The sequence below is a fragment of the Nycticebus coucang genome, chromosome 1 (assembly GCF_027406575.1).
Source record: "Nycticebus coucang isolate mNycCou1 chromosome 1, mNycCou1.pri, whole genome shotgun sequence".
Taxonomy (NCBI): Eukaryota; Metazoa; Chordata; class Mammalia; order Primates; family Lorisidae; genus Nycticebus; species Nycticebus coucang.
Genome location: NC_069780.1, coordinates 42,248,712 through 42,271,701, shown reverse-complemented (window position 1 = coordinate 42,271,701; position 22,990 = coordinate 42,248,712).

The window sequence follows — 22,990 nt, the reverse complement described above, 5'->3', positions numbered from 1 at the left end:
GAAGTTCGCTAAACAGAAGTTCAATGGCAAACTAGCTCCCGTGCTTACAAAGAATTCCTAAATTCATAAAACTACACATAATTTCTTCTGAGCTCAACAGTATGTGACAACCTGGAAAGAGGAATTCCTTCTCGAGGTGATTATCAAATCAGATCTTGTATCACTCTGACAAAATCATACTTCAAAGTAAATGCCACCTCCTGAAGCAGTAGCTGAGCTGCACCAACCGTCCTGTAGAAATACCCCCTTTTTAATGTGTGATGGCATGCTGTCCATTTAAAGCATCAGTTGACAAAATTATTCTATGGCCAGTTTATTGAAAATAGCTGAACAACCACATTGTATATTACTATTCGGCATTATGTAGAATATTCATTAAAAGAAGAATATTTTGTTCTGCTATACCAAAATCTTACTATTTATCTGGAATTTCTAATATTTATCTGACTGAGTTATTATAAAGATTCTTCAGGAGTCAGGATGGCTGACTAGAAGCAGCTCTCAACAGAGGCTTTTATCTGTCTGGGGGGAAATACCGGACTAAAGTGGACTCAGAGAAGCCAAAGATGAGGATCTGAGTACAGAGAAAAGAAAGTGAGGTGCGCATTATCCCTGCTGAAACAAGTGGTGGGGCCAAGAAAGAGGAAGAAAGACAGCAGAGATCAGTACAAAACCCATTGCCAAGTGTACAGGAGACCTCTCCCCACATAGGAGGTGGATGGCCAGCAGCGAACAAAGGACCTGTCACCTTACTCCATGGGGGGAGCGCTGCTGAATCCCAGTCCTCCTATACCAAGGAGGTCCCACCTCTGAGCCTAAGCACCACTCTGCTTGGCACAAAAGCGAACAAATATTTTCTCCTCAATCTCAAGCGCACAGTGCACCCTTCCCCTTTTCTACCTGAAGGACTTCCCCTTACAGAGGACGGAGTGTTTGGCGAGTTCACTGAGAGGCCCAGGCATTGTGTGGGCTGCTGAGCTGCAGGAAACAGTGGTGCTGCGCCTTAACTTCCAAACTTGGGCAGGGAGAGATATGAACTTTCCTGATTCCCTTTCCCACTAGAAAAGACTCTTCTCCAGCCCCTTGGGAATTCTCAGAAAGATTTGCCCACGGATTGCTGTTTCCTGGCTGCGGGGAGACGCAATGCACTTGTTTGGATCAGGGCTGCCTGAGCAAATTTGACGGTCATTCTCGGACAGAGCCGTCCCCTGATTCTTGTTCTGGAGCAGCTGCGCCGGGCTGCAGGTTCACTGCCTGTCTGTCTTTGTTTGAGTGGTGGTGAGGGGCAGATTCAGTGGACCTCTCTGTGGATTCCCCTCCTCCAGCTATCTCTGCTGGGGGTGGGGCCAGGGTGTTTATATCTTTGCCAGGCAGATATTCTAGCCAAATATCACAACCCCCTAGGATGAAGTAGTGGGCAGACTGACATCAAAACAGAGCCAGGCTGTGATATCTCATAAACCGGCCCTGAGAATCTATGGCTTAAAGGTATTTAATTTACTCTTTAATCTTCACTCGTCTCTTAATGTAAAATTCAAATATGGAAATAATTACATGGATTCAAATATTCACAGTGAACACAAATTAGAATTCTTTTTAATGAAGGACTTGTAATGCCTACTTCAGCCATTTGTCACATTATTACTTAATAACCCTGTTCAACGATATTAACAATGCAATATACGAAGTGATGTGGAAATAATAATTTATCATCTTTAAAATATAAATTCCTCAAAAAAATATAAGAAAAAGGAAGAACTATAAATTGAAAAGTATAATACTAAGGAAGCATTTGGAGGAAAATTCCCCAAGAGAAAAAGTTCAGCCGAAAGGATAAAAAAAAATTTCTAGACAAAAACTACTGGACGAAATTCCAGTTAAGGTCATTGTATCAGGATAAAGTGGTATCAGCATCAAGTATATATATTTGGTTGTGGTAACAAAAGACTAAATTTCTACTTTGGGGGATTAACTAGTTACATTTAAACATAGTAAAAGTCAACAAGATCCCTGATCTGTACAGCATGTGTGGGCTAAATATTCTTCTGGGCTTCATTAAGACATGAGCTGATTTAAGTAAAGAGAATTGAACTAGAACTCCTCTTCAGGAAAAAACAAATACAAAAAAAAAAACATAAAAACCCCCAATCTATTGAAAATGGAGACCACTATATTACACATAAAGTTAGTGAGCTTCAGCACCAAAGGATGTTTGCTACCGCAGAATTTAAGCCACATTACTAAAACCCACCGTATCCTTGCTTGAAGAAAATATATAATTTAAGATAAATTAAGGTAATAACAATTTTTTATCATTCAGTATTTATTTGTGGATTTCTAATTTTGGTGTTTTTCCTATTTTGCAGAAATTTCCAAATACTTAAAGTCTGTTATTTGCATGGCCTCTGTTGTGATATATTTAGTGTTTTTGTGTATCACTATTTTTATCTTTGCTATTACTTTTTGGTTTGACTTGCTTTAGTTAAATATTACAGCTTTTATGATTTTATTGTACACATGTGTATAAACAAAAGCACACATTTATTCTGGGTTTCTTGGTGATTTTAAATCAGTTTTGGTAAGTGATATTTGGAGCGCTGAAAAAAGTCTTGTAATCCTTATGTGTAAAAATATGTTTCAAAATCAATTTAACTTTCATTGTCCTATGGTTTCTAACATCAAGTAGTAATACTTCTTTATCAGATATAGGGTGCCTTGTGTTAAATTCCCATCTTTTATCCATATTTGTCAATGTCTTTGATATTTGAATTTTTTGCTTCATGCCATGTATCTTCTTATACAAGGATTTGTTGATTTAACTTTTTTCATTATAAAATTAACCCACACATTCCCTGATTATTATTTCCTCAAATTATGTTTTTCTGAAATTAACTTTAACACAATAATAGGTACTTTTACTTTCTTAGTGTCATTTTTCTCTGTTAATGGTAAAATTTATATTTAACTTTATCTTCAATCAAAAAATTTAAAATGCTTGTGCAGGTCACCAGGCAGTTCACCCAGCACCCTTTGTTAAATAGGGAATCTTTTTCCCACTGAATGTTTTTAATTGGCTTGTCAAAGTTCAAATAACAGTAAGTAGCTGGGTTCTCTTTTCTGTTCCATACATCTACCTCTCTGTTTTTGAGATTGTACCATACTGTTTTGATCACTATTGATTTATAGTATAGTTTGAGGTCTGGTAGCATGATTCCTCCTGCTTTGGTTTTATTTCTGAGTAATGTCTTGGCTATTCAAGGTTATTTTCTGATTCCATATAAAATGCAGTATTATTTTTTCAAGATCTTTAAAATATGACAGCATTAAAATTGCTTATATATTGCTTTGGGTAGTATGGATATTTTAACAATGTTGATTCCTCCCAGCCATGAGCATGATATGTTTTTCCATTTGTTAACATCTTCAGCTATTTCTTTTCTTAGAATTTCATAGTTCTCTTTATAGAGATCTTTCATGTCCTTTGTCGGATAAACTCCCAAATATTTCATCTTCTTTGGCACTACTGTGAATGAATAGAGAAACTCTATTCCATTTAATGTTGCCACATATTAAATATTCCATTTATGTCTGTACATATTAAATGGAGCAAAACCACAGTGATCAGGTGATAACTAGTTAAAATTATAAGATACAACATTGTCATTCTGATCAACTTTTAAGGGGCTGAGAAAAAGGGTTTAAGCTATTCCCTTGACAAAATAAAACTCCAGACAGAGCTGCGAAGATAAAAAAGGAACGAGCAAGATCAACGCACAGAAAATCACCATTTGTGTGCAGATGATTCAGAAATCCTAGTCACCTGTGATTACTAGTGGGTTCTTTTTCATAAATTCTCTTCCTAGGCCAATATCTAGGAGAGTTTTTCCAAAATTTTCTTCTGATATCAGCCATGAGCATGATATGTTTTCCCATTTATTAACATCTTCAGCTATTTCTTTTCTTAGAGTTTCATAGTTCTCTTTATAGAGATCTTTCATGTCCTTTGTTAGGTAAACTCCCAAATATACCTTTTTGGCACTACTATGAATGGAATAGAGTCCTTTACTGTTTTTTTCAGCTTGACTATTGTTGGTATATATAAAGGCTACTGATATGAGTGTTGATTTTGTAACCTGAAACACTGCTGTATTCCTTGATCACTTCTAAGAGTTTCACCATTAACTAAGATAGACTCTCACTGGATTAAAGATTTAAACTTAAGACATGAAACTATAAAAATACTAGGAGGGAGAGTGCAGGGAAAACTCTTGAAGAAATCAGCCTGGGAGAATATTTTATGAGGAGGACCACCCCGGGCAATTGAAGCAGCATCAAAAATACACTATTGGGACCTGATCAAACTAAAAAGGTTCTGCACAGCCAAGAACACAGTAAGTGAAGCAAGCAGACAGCCCTCAGAATGGGAAAAGATATTTGCAGGTTATTTCTCTGACCAAGGTTTAATAACCAGAATCCACAGAGAACTCAAATGTATTAGCAAGAAAAGAACAAGTTATCCCATCTCATGCTGGGCAAGGGACTTGAAGAGAAACTTCTCTGAAGAAGACAGGTACATGGACTACAGACATATGAAAAAAGCTAATCATCCTTAATCATCAGAGAAATGCAAATCAAAACTACTTTGAGATATCATCTAACTCCAGTAAGATTAGCCCATATCACAAAATCCCAAAACCAGAGATGTTGGCATGGATGTGGAGAAAAGGGAACACTTCTACACTGCTGGTGGGAATGCAAACTTATATGTTCCTTTTGGAAAGATGTTTGGAGAACACTTAGAGAAAAACAGACCTGCCATTTGATCCTACAATTCCTCTACTGGGTATATATCCAGAAGACCAAAATCACACTTTAACAAAGTATTCTGTACCAGAATGTTTATTGCAGCCCAATTCATAATTGCTAAGTCATGGAAGAAGCCCAAGTGCCCATTGACCCATGAATGGATCAATAAATTTTGGTATATGTATACCATGGAATATTATGCTGCCTTAAAGAAAGATGGAGACTTTACCTCTTTCATGTTTACATGGATGGAGCTGGAACATATTCTTCTTAGCAAAGTATCTCAAGAATGGAAGAAAAAGTATCCAATGTACTCAAGCCCTACTATGAAACTAATTTATAGCTTTCATTCTATAACCCAATTATAGCCCAAGAATGTGGGGAAAGTGAAAAGGGAGAGGAGGGGGGGAGGATCTGTGGAGGGAAGGTAATTGGTGGGACCACACCTATGGTCTTACAAGGATGCATGTGAAACTTACTAAATGCAGAATATAAATGTCTTAACACAATAACTAAGAAAATGCCAGGAAGGCTATGTTAACCAGTTTGATGAAAATATTTCAAATTGTACATAAAACCAGCACATTGTACCCCATGACTGCATTAATGTACACAGCTATGATTTAATAATAAAAAATTCTTATTAATTTGCTTGAATTCTTTGTAGATTTGGTTATTAAACTTTCATCAGATGTATAACTTGGGAATATATTTTCCCAATCTGTATATTTACTTTCTTGATTATTCCCTTCTCTGTGCAGAAGGTTTTTAATTTACTCAACTCTTTTTATTTTTGTTGTTGCTGTGATTACTAGTGGGATATTTTTCATAAATTCTCTTCCTAGGCCAATACCTAGGAGAGTTTTTCCAAAATTTTCTTCTGAAATTTAATAACTTCATGTTTTATTTTTGCATCTTTGTCTATCTTGAATTAATTTTTGTGAATGGTGAGAGAGATGAATAAGGTTCTATTCTCCTGCATGTGGCTATCAAATTTTCCCAGCATCATTTATTGAGTAGGGCTTCTTTTAGCCAGTGTATATTATTGTCTGCTCTGTAAAAGATCAGTTGCTGCATGTGCATGGTTTTATACCTGAGATCTCTATTATGTTCCATTGGTCAATGTCTTTATATTTGTGCCACTACCATGCTGTTGTGGTTACTATAGACTTCTAATATATTTTGAAATCTGGTTGTGTGATATCTTCCATATTTGTTCTTTTTGGCTATTAGGGCTCTTTTCTGGTCCAAACAAGGCATAAAATTATTTTTCCTAGATCTGTGAAATGTGATTTTGGTATTTTGATGAGTATTGCATTGAATCTGTAAATCACTTTGGGTAGTAGGAAAATTTTAAATATGTTGATTCTACCAATCTATGAGCATGGCAAATTTCCCCATTTATTTCTGTCATCTGTAATTTCTTTCCTCAATGTTTTATAGTTCTCTTTGTAGACAGCATTTACCTCTTCGGTTAAGTATTGTCCCAGGTATTTTATTTTCTTTATAGCACTGTGAATAATATTGAGCTTTGATTTGACTTTCAGTTTCACTATTATTAGTGTCAAAATGCCACTGATTCATGTCCATTATTTTGTTACCTTAGAATTTGTTGAACTTAGTTATCAATTCCAGAAGTCTCTTAGTTGAATCTTTGTGGTTTTCTAGATATAAGATTTTATCATCAGCCATAAGCAAGAGTTTGACCTTTTCTTTTCTGGTGTGGATTCACTTTATTTCTTTTTCTTGCCTGATTGCTTTGGCAATATAACTGGTGATGGTATGGAAGACAAGTGGTGATGGTGGGCACACTTGTTCTGTTCCGTTCTTAGTGGGAATGCTTTCAAGTTGTCCCCATTTAGCATTATATTGGCTGTGACTTCATCATATATGGCTTTTTATAATTTTGAGAAGGACTATAGTCCTTCTATGCCTAGTTTGTTGAGGGTTTTTATCACGAAAGGGCAGTGGATTTTGTTGAATGCTTTCTGCATTATTGAGATAATCTGATTGTCTTGTTTTTATTTCTGTTTACATAGTGAATCACATTTATTGATTTCCATATGTTGAGTCATTCTTGCATCCCTGGAATGAAGCCCTTTTGGCTGTGGTGAATTACTTTTGATATGTTGTTGACTTCAACTTGATAGTATTTTATTGTGGATTTTTACATCCATATACATAGGGGATATTGGTCTGTAGTTTCCTTTTGTTGTTGTTGTTGTATCTTTCCTGGATTTGGTATCAAGGTGATATCAGCTTATCAAAATTTTAGACATGTATTTCTATCCCCATGGTGCAAGTTTTCTTCCTTTTTTATATTCTCTAAATTTTTACATTGCTTGCAAATAATTCTTATGGGGACTCTCCTTGTTTTTATATCTGTAGGGCAAGCATACTCAATCAGGCGTGACTTTTCTTCCCCTGGGGATATTTGGCAATGTCTGAAGAAACTATCATGTAGCACAATGTGTGTTTTGTGTGTGTATGTGTGTATGTGCACATGCTTGGGAGTATTTCCTACTAGTATCTAGCGGACAGAGACTACGAATCCTGCCACACATCCTATGATGTACAGGAAGTCCTCTCACACACACACACAGGCTTTTCAAGCCCAAATGTCAGTGGTGTCATAGCATTTTGAAAATAGTTGAAATTCTTACTCTTAATCATCTATTGCATGTTTTTGTCTGTTTAGTATTCTGTGCTTATTTTAGTAGGTGTCTGAAAGATGTTGTATGAAAACCTGATACTATCTCTTTCTTGAAATATCTTATGCTATTTTTCCCTAAGTCAGAGCTTGTGTCTTTTATGAGAAGGCCTTCAAGATCACACCCATGTACAGATAGATCCCAGTTCTGAGCTTTCCTGACTTTTATATTCCTTACTTTAAAAAATTTTTTTTCCTTACTCTTTTTATGATGCTAAGATTAATTGAATTTGATTTACATCCTTAAAGGAAGTAAGAAGTCAGTAAGAGTTATTTCTATGCACATATGTCCTTGATATAGTGGATATCCTTTGTGTCACTGGTTTAGCAATATACTGTATAAAAGTAGTTGAATTTGAATTCAAGTTGTCATTCTGCCTTATCTTCAAACCATGACAGGCTGTATGGTTGGTTCACGCAATTTGCACAATTTCAGGGATGTTATTTATATTATATTCTGTATTGTACAATGTGTTAGAAGTGGGAAGAATAGCAGTAGATGAGAGTAGTTACTGACTTTTCACCAGAATGCCCAAGGAAGTCCTTACTGAAAGCTCACATGAGAAAAATGGAAGGATATTGAGGAAATGCGGCTTTAATAGAAAGGTAACAAAAGCCTGAAACCACACAGTAAAAATCTGGTTATAATCTTGCCAGACTCAAAATCCCCATTATTCATTGTACTATATTAAGTTATCAATAAATGTTTTACCCAATTTCAAAAAAGGGCAAATTTAGACTCAAAGAAGTAGAGTGTCCTGGCTAAAGTCTTAGATGACTGATTTGGAAGCTGGAATTGAATCTAGGGCTCTTTATTGTGTTGTAATCCCACACACTTACTATTATGCAGAGACACTTTATTTCCAATTGTCAGTAAAAAAAAAAAAAAAATTAAAATCAATCAATGAATCAACAACAAAATACACATTTAAGAAACATATAAAGGGCAGCGCCTGTGGCTCAAAGGGGTAGGGCACTGGCCCCATATGCTGGAGGTGGTGGGTTCAAACCCAGCCCTGGCCAGAAACTGAAAAAAAAATAAAAAACAAACAAACAAACAAAAACATATAAAATGAGTACTTTGAAATATATAGAGAATATAAACTCATCATTCGAACCTACAGAACAGTTATTCCCCTAATACTCTCTATATTAATATAAGGATCACTTTTATATTCTCATTGTCTAAGCTCACAAATTCTATTTTTTCTTCTAAAATTAACAACTTCAATTTTTTACCAAAATATACTTATTTTACCTTTTAAATGAGTCCTCTCTAGTTATGTATTCATTCCTAATAGTTTCCTAAACTTTTAACTTTCTGTAGTCCATGGAACAACCAATAGTGAGTGGGCTAATTTGATGAACTTTACTAGAAGCAATTGCAACATAATTACAGTTTAGAGATTCTTGGCTCTATGGACACCGTTATTAATTTTTTTTTCTTAATTTACAACTCCAAAATAATGTATGCTAAAATATTAACTATTTTATTCTCCCACACCTTTCATTAAAAAGGTAAACCATAAACCTTTTCCCAACCTATCTGTAAGGTTGGACACCTCTAGTTTAGTCCAGCTTCTACTCAGGATCTAAAACAGTTTTCATTTAATGGAATTTTAACAAGTTAATCTCTACAAAGGACATGTAATGAAAGTGAATTTGTATCATGTAATGGAAAAATAATTTGTACTCAAAAATTTTTATTGAACTATTTTCCTACCCTATGAGCTTCCCTTTACAACATTTATTTCACTATTTCTTCACCTGTGCCTCAATGCCCGTTAAGTTTATTCACTGTGTCCTGGAATGTGTCACAGCGATGTTTCATGGTTGATAAAAATGAGGATTCATAATCTTCACTGAGGAAGTATTTCCTCGTTCCTATGCCTCATCGTGGCACTTTTGTCTTGATTCATGTTCTTTATGACTTCTATGTGGACACCATGCTTGTCTGTTCTCTACATAATTTTATTTCACATATCTATTGTTTTCTACAATCTTTTGTATGACTAAGTATTTCTCATCATAACTAATAATCCTAAATTTTGAGACATAATAAAATCCAGGGTACTATACTTTTTTGAATAGTATATAATGTTAATGGCTTGAAAGGTGAATTGTATAATACTCAAAAGAATAATTTTGTAGTGCATATTTCCCTAATAAAGGTGGTTTTGGATTGATTTTTTTCTCTAGACCCTACTCGAGTGACAGAGGAGTGCTGCACAGATTGGCTGGTCAATATAATAAAGCAATAACTCAGAAATTCTAACATATTTTATGAAGAAGTAAACCTATTTCTCTACTGGTTATAGGAAAAGAATGCCTATGTACCCTTTAAAATAAGTTCAAATGGATAGTACCCCATTTAAATACTTATTAAATAAAACAGAGGCATCCAAAGGTTGACCTTTTAAATCTAATAGCTTTGCCAGGGAAGTGACTATATTAGATAATAGAAACAATTCTTTGGCAGGAAATTGATATCTGATTGTAATTCAAGTTATCGCACTTATTCAACAGCGATGCAGTATTTTACCAAGGACTACTCTTAACGCAGTTTGTGAAACTGTGAAAATAGCTTCTTCAGATCTGTTGTCAGTTCTTTCTTATACGGTAATAAGTGTTTGCAGAACTTCACACATAGACCTTTTTAGTGTGCCACATAGTTTCTGAAAAATAGCACTAAATTTAGAAATTTAGTATTTCTTTAGTTTTTATTTTTAAAAGCAGAGAGCCCTCTTAGAAAGCTCTGTGTAGTTTACATTTGAATATATAAGTGGGCAAAAGACTTGATGGCCATATACATATACAAGTTTTTAATTATGATTCTTTTAAAAGTTATATATGGGGCGGCCCTATATACCAAAGGTGGGGGTTCGAACCCAGCCCTGGCCAAACTGCAACAACAACAAAAAATAGCCGGGCATTGTGGTGGGCGCCTGTAGTCCAGCTGCTCTGGAGGCTGAGGCAAGAGAATCGCCTAAGCCCAAGAGCTGGAGGTTGCTGTGAGCTGTGACACCACAGCACTCTACTGAGGGCAACAAAGTAAGACTCTGTCTCTAAAAAAAAAAAAAGATATATATGATATTTCCCTAAAATTTGAATTTTTAAGAAAATATTGATAGCCTAATTTTTTATGTTATTCAATGCCTGTGGCTTAATATTTGTGTCATTGTCATTGTTTTCTGTTTTACATCTAACCTACATTCTAAATTTGCCGGGTTAGCAAAACTAATACTTAAATAATAAATAAATAATACATTGATTAGTCAATTAATGTAAGAGCATACCATGAATAGTTGCTAACCTGCAAACTCTACAGACAAATCTTAGAGGCAATTTCTGTGGCTGGTGACCAGGAGCTCTGGCTGATACACCAGCTACTCCCTTCCAAGCCATTTTAGAGACTTGTTGAAGGGCACCTCTTCTGGTAGCATAAGACCTAGTCTGTAATGTAGGTTTTCTTTTTTCTTTCTTAATTTACTTTTTATTTTAGGGAATTACAGATGTCCTCTCAGTATGATTACATAATTTGCATTTGTACATTTTTAGTCAAAATTATAGATGTCCCCTTCACCCAGAATATATGCATTGCACTAGTTAGTGTGAATTTACTCTAATCCCCCCCCCACCAACTTGGTTTCCATTGTAGATTTTCTTAACTCACATAGGAGCTTTGATTGTACTTCATAGAGTTTTTAACAGTAGTTCTATTAATTCATGCACATCCAGTCATATTTTGCCAGATTCCTTTTCAATAAATGGCCATACATTTTAATTAGATGATACTCATGATACAATGGTGAGGGAAAGGAAGGGAAAAAAGCAAGGACGAAAGAGATAGAGATCATTTCCATAGTGAGACTGAACACACGAAGTTAATTATATTAACATCAAAATCTTCCCAAGTAAGTTAATAAGCCGTGGAAAATTTCAGAAGTTTAGAAGTCAGTAATGAAAAATTCCCAAGCTGGTGGCTTCTACACATAGTCCTTAAAACTTTTCCACAGAGTGAAAGCAAAAGAAGATTTAATAAAGATTTAGAGTCCTGTCTGCATAGCTTTAGATGCTAATATGTAAAGAAACTGAACAAGGCTAATATTTCAAATGCCCATGTGTACAGGCAGAGCTTCAGATGGCAGTGTGTTCAGTGTGCAAGATTGCAGATCACATGTTCACAGTGAATGTAGCTTCAGATAGTGCTTCAGAGCAGAGTGGACCTCTTTAGCCTATGCGTACTGGGTTTAAGGCTCCAGCTGCTGCTGTGCAGTATGTGTTTTGATGTATTGGTGGCTGTAGCTTGACACACCTACATATACGAGGTTCAAGCACCATTGCACAAAATAAACACAATTCGGGACTCCAGTGTATATGACTCTGTAGCTCCAGACGCCAGAATTCATAAAATGTTTAAAGTTCATGTTTCTTTGCATACAAAATATATACCTGCATTCACTACAGGACAGAGCTTCAAGCAAAAAGCTTTTGCCTTGAAGAAAGTGGAAGCAAAAAGAGAATTTCATAAATAATATTCATTTAGAGTGCATTGTTTGAGTTGTCTAGAAAAACAGAACTAATAGGATACACATAGAGAAATTTATTTTAAGAAACATGCTGATGTAGTTATAGAATCTCACAATCCCATGATCTGTAGTAAACTCAGGAGAGCCAGGGTATAGTTTCAGTCAGAGCACAAGGCAAAGACAAACATTTTTAAACTATAACCTATCTTATTTCATACTAATGGGACACAGAAAACATTATCCTAAAATGAATGCCTCAGAAGCATTATTTTTCCGTGACCTTTTCTTTTCTGCTTATCTCTCAGTCCTATACTTCCCTATGGCTACCCATAAAATCTAGAATCCTGTTTCCCCAAGGTGGGTCAAAAAAGCCAGAATTGCTTTCTCCAAAATAATTCTTTCTGAAAACTTGGCCATAAAGACATTACCTGACCTGCTTGGTTTGACTGTAGGTCATAAGACCGCGTTCTGCAGTGAGAGTCCTATCCCACATACAGAAGGAAGGAAAGTTTGATCAGAAAATCTCAGAAGATTCTAGACAGGTCTTACTGACTTCCCACTTGCTCTATTAGCATTAGCTCATAGACTTTTTTGTCTAATCATATTTTTTACATATCTGTCTATACCTTGTTAAACCGTAGCATGAATATGAACAATTTCCTTTGTATTAGGGGGTCTTTGTTCTGAAGCCTCCTATGTATACTCATCAAACAAATATGCTTTTTAATCAATCTGCTTCATCTCAGTGTTTTGGGGTGAAATTTTAGGGGATTGAGAGCTTTGCTCCTCCCAGTTTGGTGTAGTGATGGCAGGCTCCCCAAAGCTGCTCTGTTCTTCTGAAACCTTCAGTGAAGAGAACCCAGAAATCTCATCTGCCAGGAAAATGGTTAAGAATTTCTTGCCAGCAGTGTTCCTGGCCTCTCTCCCCGTATGGGCTGCTTGACCAAATGGTAAAGATCACTGCTTGTCTCTTCTGCCAGATATTGTTTTATTGAAGAAAAAGGAATGTGTGCCTCTACTCTTGGATTGTAACAACTCAGGTGTACTTTTGATACTTTGAGATATGTACCTATGAATAATAGCATTTGTCTTTTTTTCCTTTTTAAAATTTCAAAACAAATATTTGTGTACAAATATTTGTGTTACATGGATAACTTTTGTGTACAAATATTTGTGTTACATGGATAACTTTTATAAGGGTTCAGTGAAGCCCAGATGTACGCCCATCATCCAGATAGAGTTCATTGTACCTGTTAGGTAGGTCTTTATTCTGTCTTTGTATATTGTTTGGTCATAAAGAGGGATGCCAACCAGATAAAGTGCTCTCTGGTCCTATTTTTTTGTTCGTGAAAGCTTGTTCTATGGGGACACTTTTTCTTTCCCTCTGCCATCCAGGGGACATAATTTTCGGGTTATGCATAGTGGCCAGTATGAAAATGGCTGCAAACCTAAGGAGTCTTTTATGTTTTTGTTTTGCTTTTGTTTTTTAATTCAAAACATGAACCTCAACTCTCAGGAGCGTTGTCTTAAGAAAGCCCATTCATAAGGGGATTTCTGTCATTTCAACCTTTGCTGCTGTCTTAACGTATTTATGGGAGAATGAGATAATCTTAAAAATCGCTACTTCTCTGAAGAAACTATTAGATTAAGTCTCTTTGGATGGAATAAATATCATTTACAATTAATGACCAAAAGATGATGGATCGTTTAAATTAGAAAAATTCCTAAATTAAAAAAAAAAAGTTTTTTAAAGATCTTTTATCCTAGATAATTGTCTTATGTGTATGAATATGAAATGAAATTTAAAAAAGAGCCATTATAATGTCATGTCGAACCAGAAAAATTAACTTGAGAAAATTAAACAGAAATCTGACCTAAAAGCAAGGATGAGATCCTTTATATGTTTACCCTATGGGGCTAACTAACCCTAAGGAACAAAGACAAGAGCCAGTCTTTCTTATGGACCCATGGGTAAAACTCTGTGCTCACAACAGCAGCATGGGTTCAGTTCCCAGTCAGGAAATGAGTCTGTTTCGGTTTGATATTTGTGTGAGTTTTGCCATTTATTGATCCTTTCCTTTTCCTGACAGCCTTTAGTTTCCCGTTTGTGTCTGCTGGTAGGAATATACAGGGCATTTGGGCTTTTGTGTGTAGACATTCAGCTGAGAGGCTGAACCCCTACAGGATGTAACTGGACAGAAATCTGAATTATACCCCACTTGTGGCTAGTTCAACTTTTCTTTCTTGCAGAAGTTTTTGTGGTGTTTCTAAATCTTGTGAGAACTGCTTTCTTCCTTTTTAGAGATACCTCTTTAAAATATAGATACTCATGAACTATAGAACTAGCCTAAATTCAAGTTTATGTGACTGTAAAGGTCCTTGGTGAACAAAGGTAATATTGGTAAAATAAAACTAAAAAAATCTTCAAAATTTGACTTGGACATTAATTTTTTTCTAAATATACTGTCAGGCAAAATTGTTCTATCTCAGCTAAATGATTTAAACTCATAAAACTATTGCTTCTGTGAAATGTTTAATACTGGCTTAATTTCTCTATGGGCTTTAATTTTTAAATTTGAGCCTTCAGGTTATAGTGAGGCCTAGGAGAAAACACTGGTTTGCGTTTCCTGGCCCACTGGTGACTCTCAGGCTTACTAAAAAGTGATTAGGTACTCTAGACATTGTTATTTGTCCTGGAACTCCATATCTGATATATAATTATAATTACTAACTTTCTAGTTTTTTCACTGAAAAATAATGTTCCTAAGTTAATTTTATAATTAATATATATACAATTAAACTACTAAACATAAAAAATAAATCTATATACAAAGTACATAAAAAAGTATGATATCTTTTTTAATAAGAAAGGTTATAAAAAGGCATTAGCTTTTTCTATAGAAAAATAATTTTGCCTAATTTACAGACTTCAAAGATTTTTTTAAGTGGAAAAAATAAAAAAAAATGAATGAATGCAAAAAGTTGAAGGAAAATGAAAAAATGATTAAATATGATAAAAGTTTTAAAAAAATCTTACTTTCTTTTTTTATGTTTATATCCTTTTTTTTTATTAAATCATAGCTGTGTACATTGATATAATCATGGGGCATCATTCACTAGCTTCACAGACCGTTAGCGGTGCATCTTACAAGGGTATATGTGAAATTTGGTAAACGGTCTGTGAAAAATCTTACTTTCTGATCAAATTGATAAGATTAAATATATCTGTTTTGAAGGTTTTAATAAAGTTATCTTTAATGTTTAATATAGTGATCATGTAATATTAATAGAAAACATTGAAGGTTTTTATTCACCTTTGGAGTAAACTATAAAAGAAAAAAAAAAAGAAGAGAGAAAGAGAGACAGATTCAGTTTGCCTCTTTATCAGCTTTTGTCTTTCAGTTTGTCTTTATTAATTGGGTTTTATAATTGGGAAACAGTTTCCTCTGTATTGAAGATAAAAGTTTTGGCTCTTAAAAATTCTTGACTAGGCGGCGCCTGTGGCTCAAAGAGTAGGGCGCTGGTCCCATATGCTAGAGGTGGCGGGTTCAAACCTAGCCCCGGCTAAAAAAAAATTCTTGACTAATCACCTTGACTAACTGATTTATTTCACCTATAGTTTTGTTTTGTGATAATAAGTGATTTAATCTTTTGATATTTGACAAAATTTCCAAAATAAAAGTTTTAACTTTAATCTTTCTGATCTCAAATTAACTTTTTGAATATTAGAGCCACTTGAAGAGAGAGAGATACTAGGTTTATTTGATATTAAAAATTATAGGAAGAATTGTCAAATACGAAATAGTATTTAACTTTCTTTGGGTTATAGCTTTATAGATGTTTTATAAATATGTGTTCCAGAAGTATATGAGATTGTTAATATTCTGATATCTTGATGACTGTGTTATTAGTAATAATTATAAATTATTATATTAAATTGCTATATGCTAAGAAAGAACTAAATTTCATTGTCAGTTGTCTAATTCTGGCCATCTTAAGACTTTTTTATCTGCAATTATTATTTTACTTTTATTTTTCTCAAAAAGCAGTTATTAACTTGTCACAGTTCAAAATTTGTTTTTTTTCCCAAAAAGTCATTGAAAAGACTGACAAGTACTCTTGAATCCAGGTTTCTGATAACTTTGGAAATTATTTATTACCAGACTAAAACAAAGAAGCAAACAAAAATGTAAAGTCTTTAATTAAAAAGCTGATGCCTTCATGAGGATTGCTTATCCAATCTCAAGCAAAACAAAAGTTAATTACATAGAACTGAACTAATTTATTATGACTTTTATTTGCAACATTGCTGATTTATTTTGTGTCTCATTTTCCAGAAGTAAAGAAACCTTTTTTCTTCTTTTGAGCTATTTATAGCTTACAACAAATTGTTTAAAGTGTTTTGGTTTTGTTTTTGTGAGAAAACATTCAAACATTTATTTGGAAACTATTTTTGAGTATTCTTAATTTATAGCTGTATAGTATTTATGTAAGTTCAGTAAAAATCTTCTTCTTTTTATCACCAGACACAGTTAGAGACACTGATTATTTTACTAAGGCTTTGACTGAAATGACATACTTTTAGATATGCCCCCCCTGCTTTAAGAAATTAAAGTTAAATTTATAGAGCCAATAAAACCTTTGAAAAACTGCCTGGTACCTCATCTACATTTCCTAATCTGTGTTAAGTAAAGAATATCACTTTTTAACATATCTAGAAGCCTCAAGTTACTTTAGAAACACAAGAAAAGAAGAATTTACCCAATTCAGACAGGCACAAATAATCCTGGGCTTGGCTCTAACCTGGCATTCCTTATGAAAAAGTTCATCAAAGCCATAAAAAAAAAAGAAAAAAAAAAGGAAAGAAAGAAAGAAGAAATTCTACATGAACAATAGCTTTTCTTATTACATGTTATGAAAATAATCAGGCTGATTATAACAATGATAAGATTTAGTTTTCAAATAAATTCATTCTTTCTTGATGTGTCTTTGGTAAAAAAATAAAAAATTTGGGAGAAAAAATATATTTCAAAAATTACTATTGTCTGCCTTTTAGAGTTGAAGGTGCTGTGCTGCAAAGAACCAGGCCAAGCAGAGTTAATGGTAGGGATTTACTAAGAGCATCTGCAAGCAAATCAGTTGCCACTGAAAATGGCGACAGCACCGAGCTCGGGTGAGGAGCTTCTCTTTTAAAGTAATTAGGGTGCGGTGCACTCGAAGCTTCAGACGTGGTGGGCCTGTTGGTCATAGCTCAGTAACCAGGAATGGGGTGCAAGAGATCAACATGTCATCTGCTGGAGGCCTTGCAAGAGGTGGGAATGTTATTTACTGGAAATCTTGTATAAACTGGAAGAAAATATTTTTAACAGAACCAGGAAAGCAAGAAACATTCTATTATTTGTTAATGAATGTCCAGACCCACTGGAGCCACAGAAAGACCAACACTACCTATTATTAGATTACTTCCTTGTCCATTGTTTTTGAATTTTTGTTATTTATTTATAATTGGACTGAATTCTCAATTATTTTCTGACTACAAGTCTTCAAACTAATATTTTTATATTTTCTTTTTTTCCCACTAATTTCAAATCCACTAGAAATTAAAGCTATGCTCTTCTAAAAGCCCTAGTAACTAAACCAGTACAACTTAGACTTTGAGAAAAAGAACAGCAACTTACCTTCCCTTCAACCTTATTTTCTTACTTCACAAAGAATGGAAGACATCCTAAGAGACCATCCACAAACTCCCACCTTCTCATCTACTGCCTACTGTCTCTGTATACCCTGCCTTTTCTTCTATTATTTTAGAATAACTGTGCTGCTATCAAAGACTAAATCCACTATCATTAAGAGTTCCCCTACTCTTCGTCTTAATCAAGGACATTGCTTCATTAAGCTTCCATTCATCCTCTTTATCATAATGTCCTTTTTTCCAAGGGGTCTTTCCTATCAGTCTACAAAAACATGGCTGTCAGTCTAATTTTAAAATAATAAAATCACATGTTATTTAATACTCTTATTTGTTGTTGCCTTACCAGAATAAATTCTCAAAAGTGTTATTTAGCCTCATGACCTTAAATATCTCTTCTATTCTTTTAAATCCATTTAAAATAGAATAGTGTTACTATTACCTCATATATATATTGTTATTTTTAATGTCAGACATGAACTTTTTTGGTTCTTTTTTAATCTTGTTTTAATTGATCCATCAGTAGCCTTAAAATATTTAACCATTCTTTCTTCCTTGAAGTACAACTTTCAATTTTACTTCCAGAAAACCACACTATTCTGGTTTCCTCCTAACCTGCTGGTTGTTCTTTTTTAATCTCCTTTTTGGTAGAATCCATCCTGTAATTGTATCTTTCTTTCAATTTAGTTTACAACAACATTTACAATAATTACAAAGGACATATTAATGTTCATTAGGTTTAGTTTAATTACAAGAATTGGAGGAAAAAATATTTAAACTGTTACTGGATTTAACTTTTCTGATTCATATTTTAAATCTTCGAATGTGCTATATTTAAGTTACATTTATGTTTCTAAGACAGTTTTCATTTAAAGGGTTGATATTAACATCTTATTCCATTTTTCAAACCTACAGAAGAAAATTTAGAATAACAAATAAGAAAAATTAACTTAGTAGAAGTCACATAATCTAATTGAGAACTCATACTTCACAAAATGATATTCAAGTGCCCTGCTGAAGCTCCTGTGATAAATCACCATTGTGGGTACATTCCAATTAAACTAGCTATAACATTGTAAATACATCTTAAAACTTACTTAGCCGATTTGCAGTATTTAGCTCAATAAAAAATGATGTCACAAAATCTTATTGATTTTTTATAAAAGTAATTTTTTCAAGTTAACATGAACTTTAAAATATCTCATTGCTATAGAAAAAATACAATAGCAAAAGTACTATTACTTCATAAATAGTAACTAATTATGTCATTCATTGTACTGCAAAACCACAAAAGAGAATATTTGAACTACTTTCTATCAACTTGTCAACTGTCTTTGAACTCTATGGTAGAGGTTTTCATTCTTTATTACCCACATATATTCCACATTCAAAAAAGATATATACTTTTTTTCCACTGATTGCACTGACACATTCTGGTAGCTTCATGCATTTGAAAGTCTTCAGCATCCATCATGGCCCACTTCTTGTCATGAAGTATGTCCTTGAGTACTAGCATCCAAGCACTTTCATTTTATCAGCAAATATTCTAAAGCTGGACTGGAAAGAAGGGTAGGAGTTCAGACTTGAAAAGCATAAGGAAAGAGAGAGAAGAGATGTGTTAACGCTGGTAGTCATTCATATTCAATCACAAGTTAGAACTATGTGCTTTAGATGTTTTCCTAAAATAATACAAAAGAAGAATATTGCTGAGGAAGGGAAGTCTAAAAATCTCATTGAGTCTCATTGAGTCATGAGATAAGCGACTCTTAATAACGGTATTTTTTATTTTTAAGAAAACAAAAAACCTAGGAAAATTTGAAGCTATATAAACAGAAGGCTTGAACAACAGAAATGATAATACCTGTCTATATCAAATCCGATTGCATAGGCTACTTTACTTACTGGTTTCTCATATAATTATATACATTTATAAGCATAATTCTGGGAATTCTTCAAATTTGTTATTGACTTGCTCAGTTGATTGTCATCTAACAGGCCTTTTCCTTTTAACAAAGTCCACTACTACTTTGCTCTGGGTTTCATAATTCAGATATCTGAAATATAAGGATCAGAAGGTTTAATACTGTTTGAAGAAAATTAAGTGAAAGAGTCAAGTTGTCATAACATTTTTCAAAGTGTTCTGTTCATATTGTATGGTCTGAGGATCTGGACAAACAAGTTCATATACCAACACTACGACCTTGGGCAAACTAGATACTCTACCCTTCTGTGCTTCATATTTTTTATTTGTGTTTTATAACACAATTTTTCTTTTTTTCTTTTCTTTTTTTTTTTTTTTTAGGACAAAGCCTTACCCGGTCAACCCTGATAGAGTGCCATGGTGTCATAGGTCAAAGCAACCTCAGCCTCTTGAGCTCAGACCATTCCTTTGCCTCAAACTCCTGAGTAGCTGGGACTACAGTTACCTGCCACAACATTTAGCTAGTTTCTCTATTTTTAGTAGAGATGGGGTCTCACTTTTGCTCAGGCTGGTTTCACACTCATAAGCTTAAGCAATCCACCTTCCTCAACCTTCCAGAGTGCTAGGATTACAGGCATGAGCCACTGAGCAGGCATATAAGGTAGGACTTTTCAGGGGGTTAATTGAGTTAATAAAATCAAATTGATTAAATGATACCAGGTTCAATGCTTGCTCTAGTCACTGTCATGAGTCCATAGCTTCATTTCCGCTCAGTTCTCACTTTGCTCCTCTGCTCCCTTTTCTCTTACTATTATTATCTCCCAATCAATTATAGATTACAATTGCTTATGTCTACACAATCTTCAGATTCTAATAAAGTTCACTGAAGACATATCTCAGTGTAGCCTAGATTTTGTTCAAAAGTTTGAATGTGATTATGAGGGGTCAAGATGGCCGACTAGAAGCAGGTTTCACCAAAGGCTTCTGTCCTTAGGGAGAGAAGTTGCACTGAAGCAGACTCAGAGAAGCTGAATGTGGGAATTTCAGCATAAGGAGAAGCAAGCAAGGTGTACATCATCCCAACTGACACAAGCTGCAAGGCCAGGAAAGAGGAAGAAAGATAACAAAGATCAGGTGCAGAGCACCTAGTCAGATGGCATCTGTTGCCAAGGGCATGGTAGATTCCTCCTTCAACCAGAAGACCTGTGTTGGAGAACCAAGGACCTCTTACTCAACACTCAGGAGAGAGCTGAAAAGTCCTGGTCCTCCTACACTTGTGAAGTGCTGGTCCTCCTACATCTGCGAATTTCCACCACTGAGCCCAGTCCCCTTACTGCCTGTCACAAAAGTGAACAAATATTCTCTCTGAAGTTCTGAGCCCACAGCCCACCCTTCCCCTTATCTGGTTTCCTGACAGACTTTACCCTGCATAGGCTGTAGCATTTGGTGAATTCTCTGAGAAGCCAATGGCATTATGTGGGCTGCTGAGCTGTGGTGCAGAAACAGTGGTGCTGTAGCTCCAACTTTGGTGTGGAGATGTGTGATCTCTCCTGATTCCCTTTCCCACTAGAATAGATCCTTCTACAGCCCCCTGAGAACTCTGAGTCATAACCACCCATAGATTCTTGTTCTCCATCCACCTGGCAAACCTCTAAACTTCTCTCAGTGGGTGTTGCCCATGCTGCCTGAGTGAGTTTATCTGGAACTCTCATTCAGAACTTGATTCTTGTTCTCTGGCTGTCACTGTCTGGAGCTATAGGCAGCAGTAAGGAGCACAGTAAGGTAGCAGTAAAATTAGTGTGGTAACATTTTTTCACAAATAATCATGAAAAAATAGAGCTTGCTACCTTCCATGGTGTAATGACAACTAATTTTTTCTATTTAATTAGTTTTGGATTTCCAAATGTTTGTTTTACATTTATAACTGCAAACAGTTAAAAGTATTAAAAGACATTAAGATAATATTTGTTTTTGTGTTATCTACACAAAGAGGCCAGTTTATTGCATAACATAAAGCTCTATCTAACAAAGAGGCCATTATTGCATAACATAAAGCTCTATTTATTTCTGTTTGTATAGAAACCTACTTTATCTCTTTGACTCTGTATGTCCCAAGGACTATCACTGTCTATTGATGGTTACTCTGTGAAATAATAATGATGTTTTGTTTAGATTTAAAAAATAGCTAGATGAAAAAAATTAGGGGGAAGTTCCAATTATATTACAATGGAAATGACTTGATCTTTTTTCTCTCAGTTCTGGATAGATATATAATGAATCTAGATATGTATTTTTTTAAGATACAGTTCACGGCTCATTAATGTGCATTTATATACACTCACAGATTTAGATAATCACTTCAAAATGTGTATGGAATGGAATGGATTGGAATGGAATGAAACAAAAAACAAAACAAAATGCACTGAACATAGTTATAGTAAGAACCATTATATGAACTCTTTTCAGTTGTGTGTGTGTGTGTGTGTGTGTGTGTGTGTGTATGGAGCTGTTTGTTACGTTATGAGTTGCAAAAACTTGACAACTAGTGATCTATATTGTGATATCATAAGCATGAGTATGAGAAATTCTCTGGTCCACCCTTTTTGAACCAGAAACATATTATATAATTTAAATAAAAAGAAATATAAAATAAAATATCACATTTCCTTCATTTTATTTTCACTATTGGAGTGTATCAATGACTATTTTTTCCTCTGCTGCATAAGATTTCCAAACCCTAATTTAAATCCTTCCTATTATACTGGACTTTCATGCAGATCTTGATGTAAATAAGCCTTTTTATAGAATGTATTTGTGGAGCAGATATCAAAATTTAGATGCTGCCAAATTGTTAACTTTACATATACATATGTAGAAGGGTTGAAAGCCTGATTCCTATTTCATCTATACTTGATCAAGTACATTGTAAAACAGAGGTTTTGATGACCACCTGAAAGCTTTACAGAGTATCAGAGGTCCTCAAACTTTTAAAACAGGGGGCCAGTTCATTGTCCCTCAGACCTTTGGAGAGCTGGACTATAGTTAAAAACAAAACAAAACAAAACAAAACAAACAAAAAAAACCCCAGAAAACCATGAACAAATTCCTATGCACACTGCACATATCTTATTTTGAAGTAAAAAAAAAAAAAAAAAACGGAAGCAAATACAATCGCACCACCTCACGTGGCCCGTGGGCCGTAGTTTGAGGACCCCTGTGAGAAACCCTTTGGTATAGTGGAAAGACCACAAGGCTGGGGATCAGTGAGCCATGTGGCTGAGCCCAGATTCACTACTCATATCTCAGTATACTAACCTGTACAATGTAGATAATAC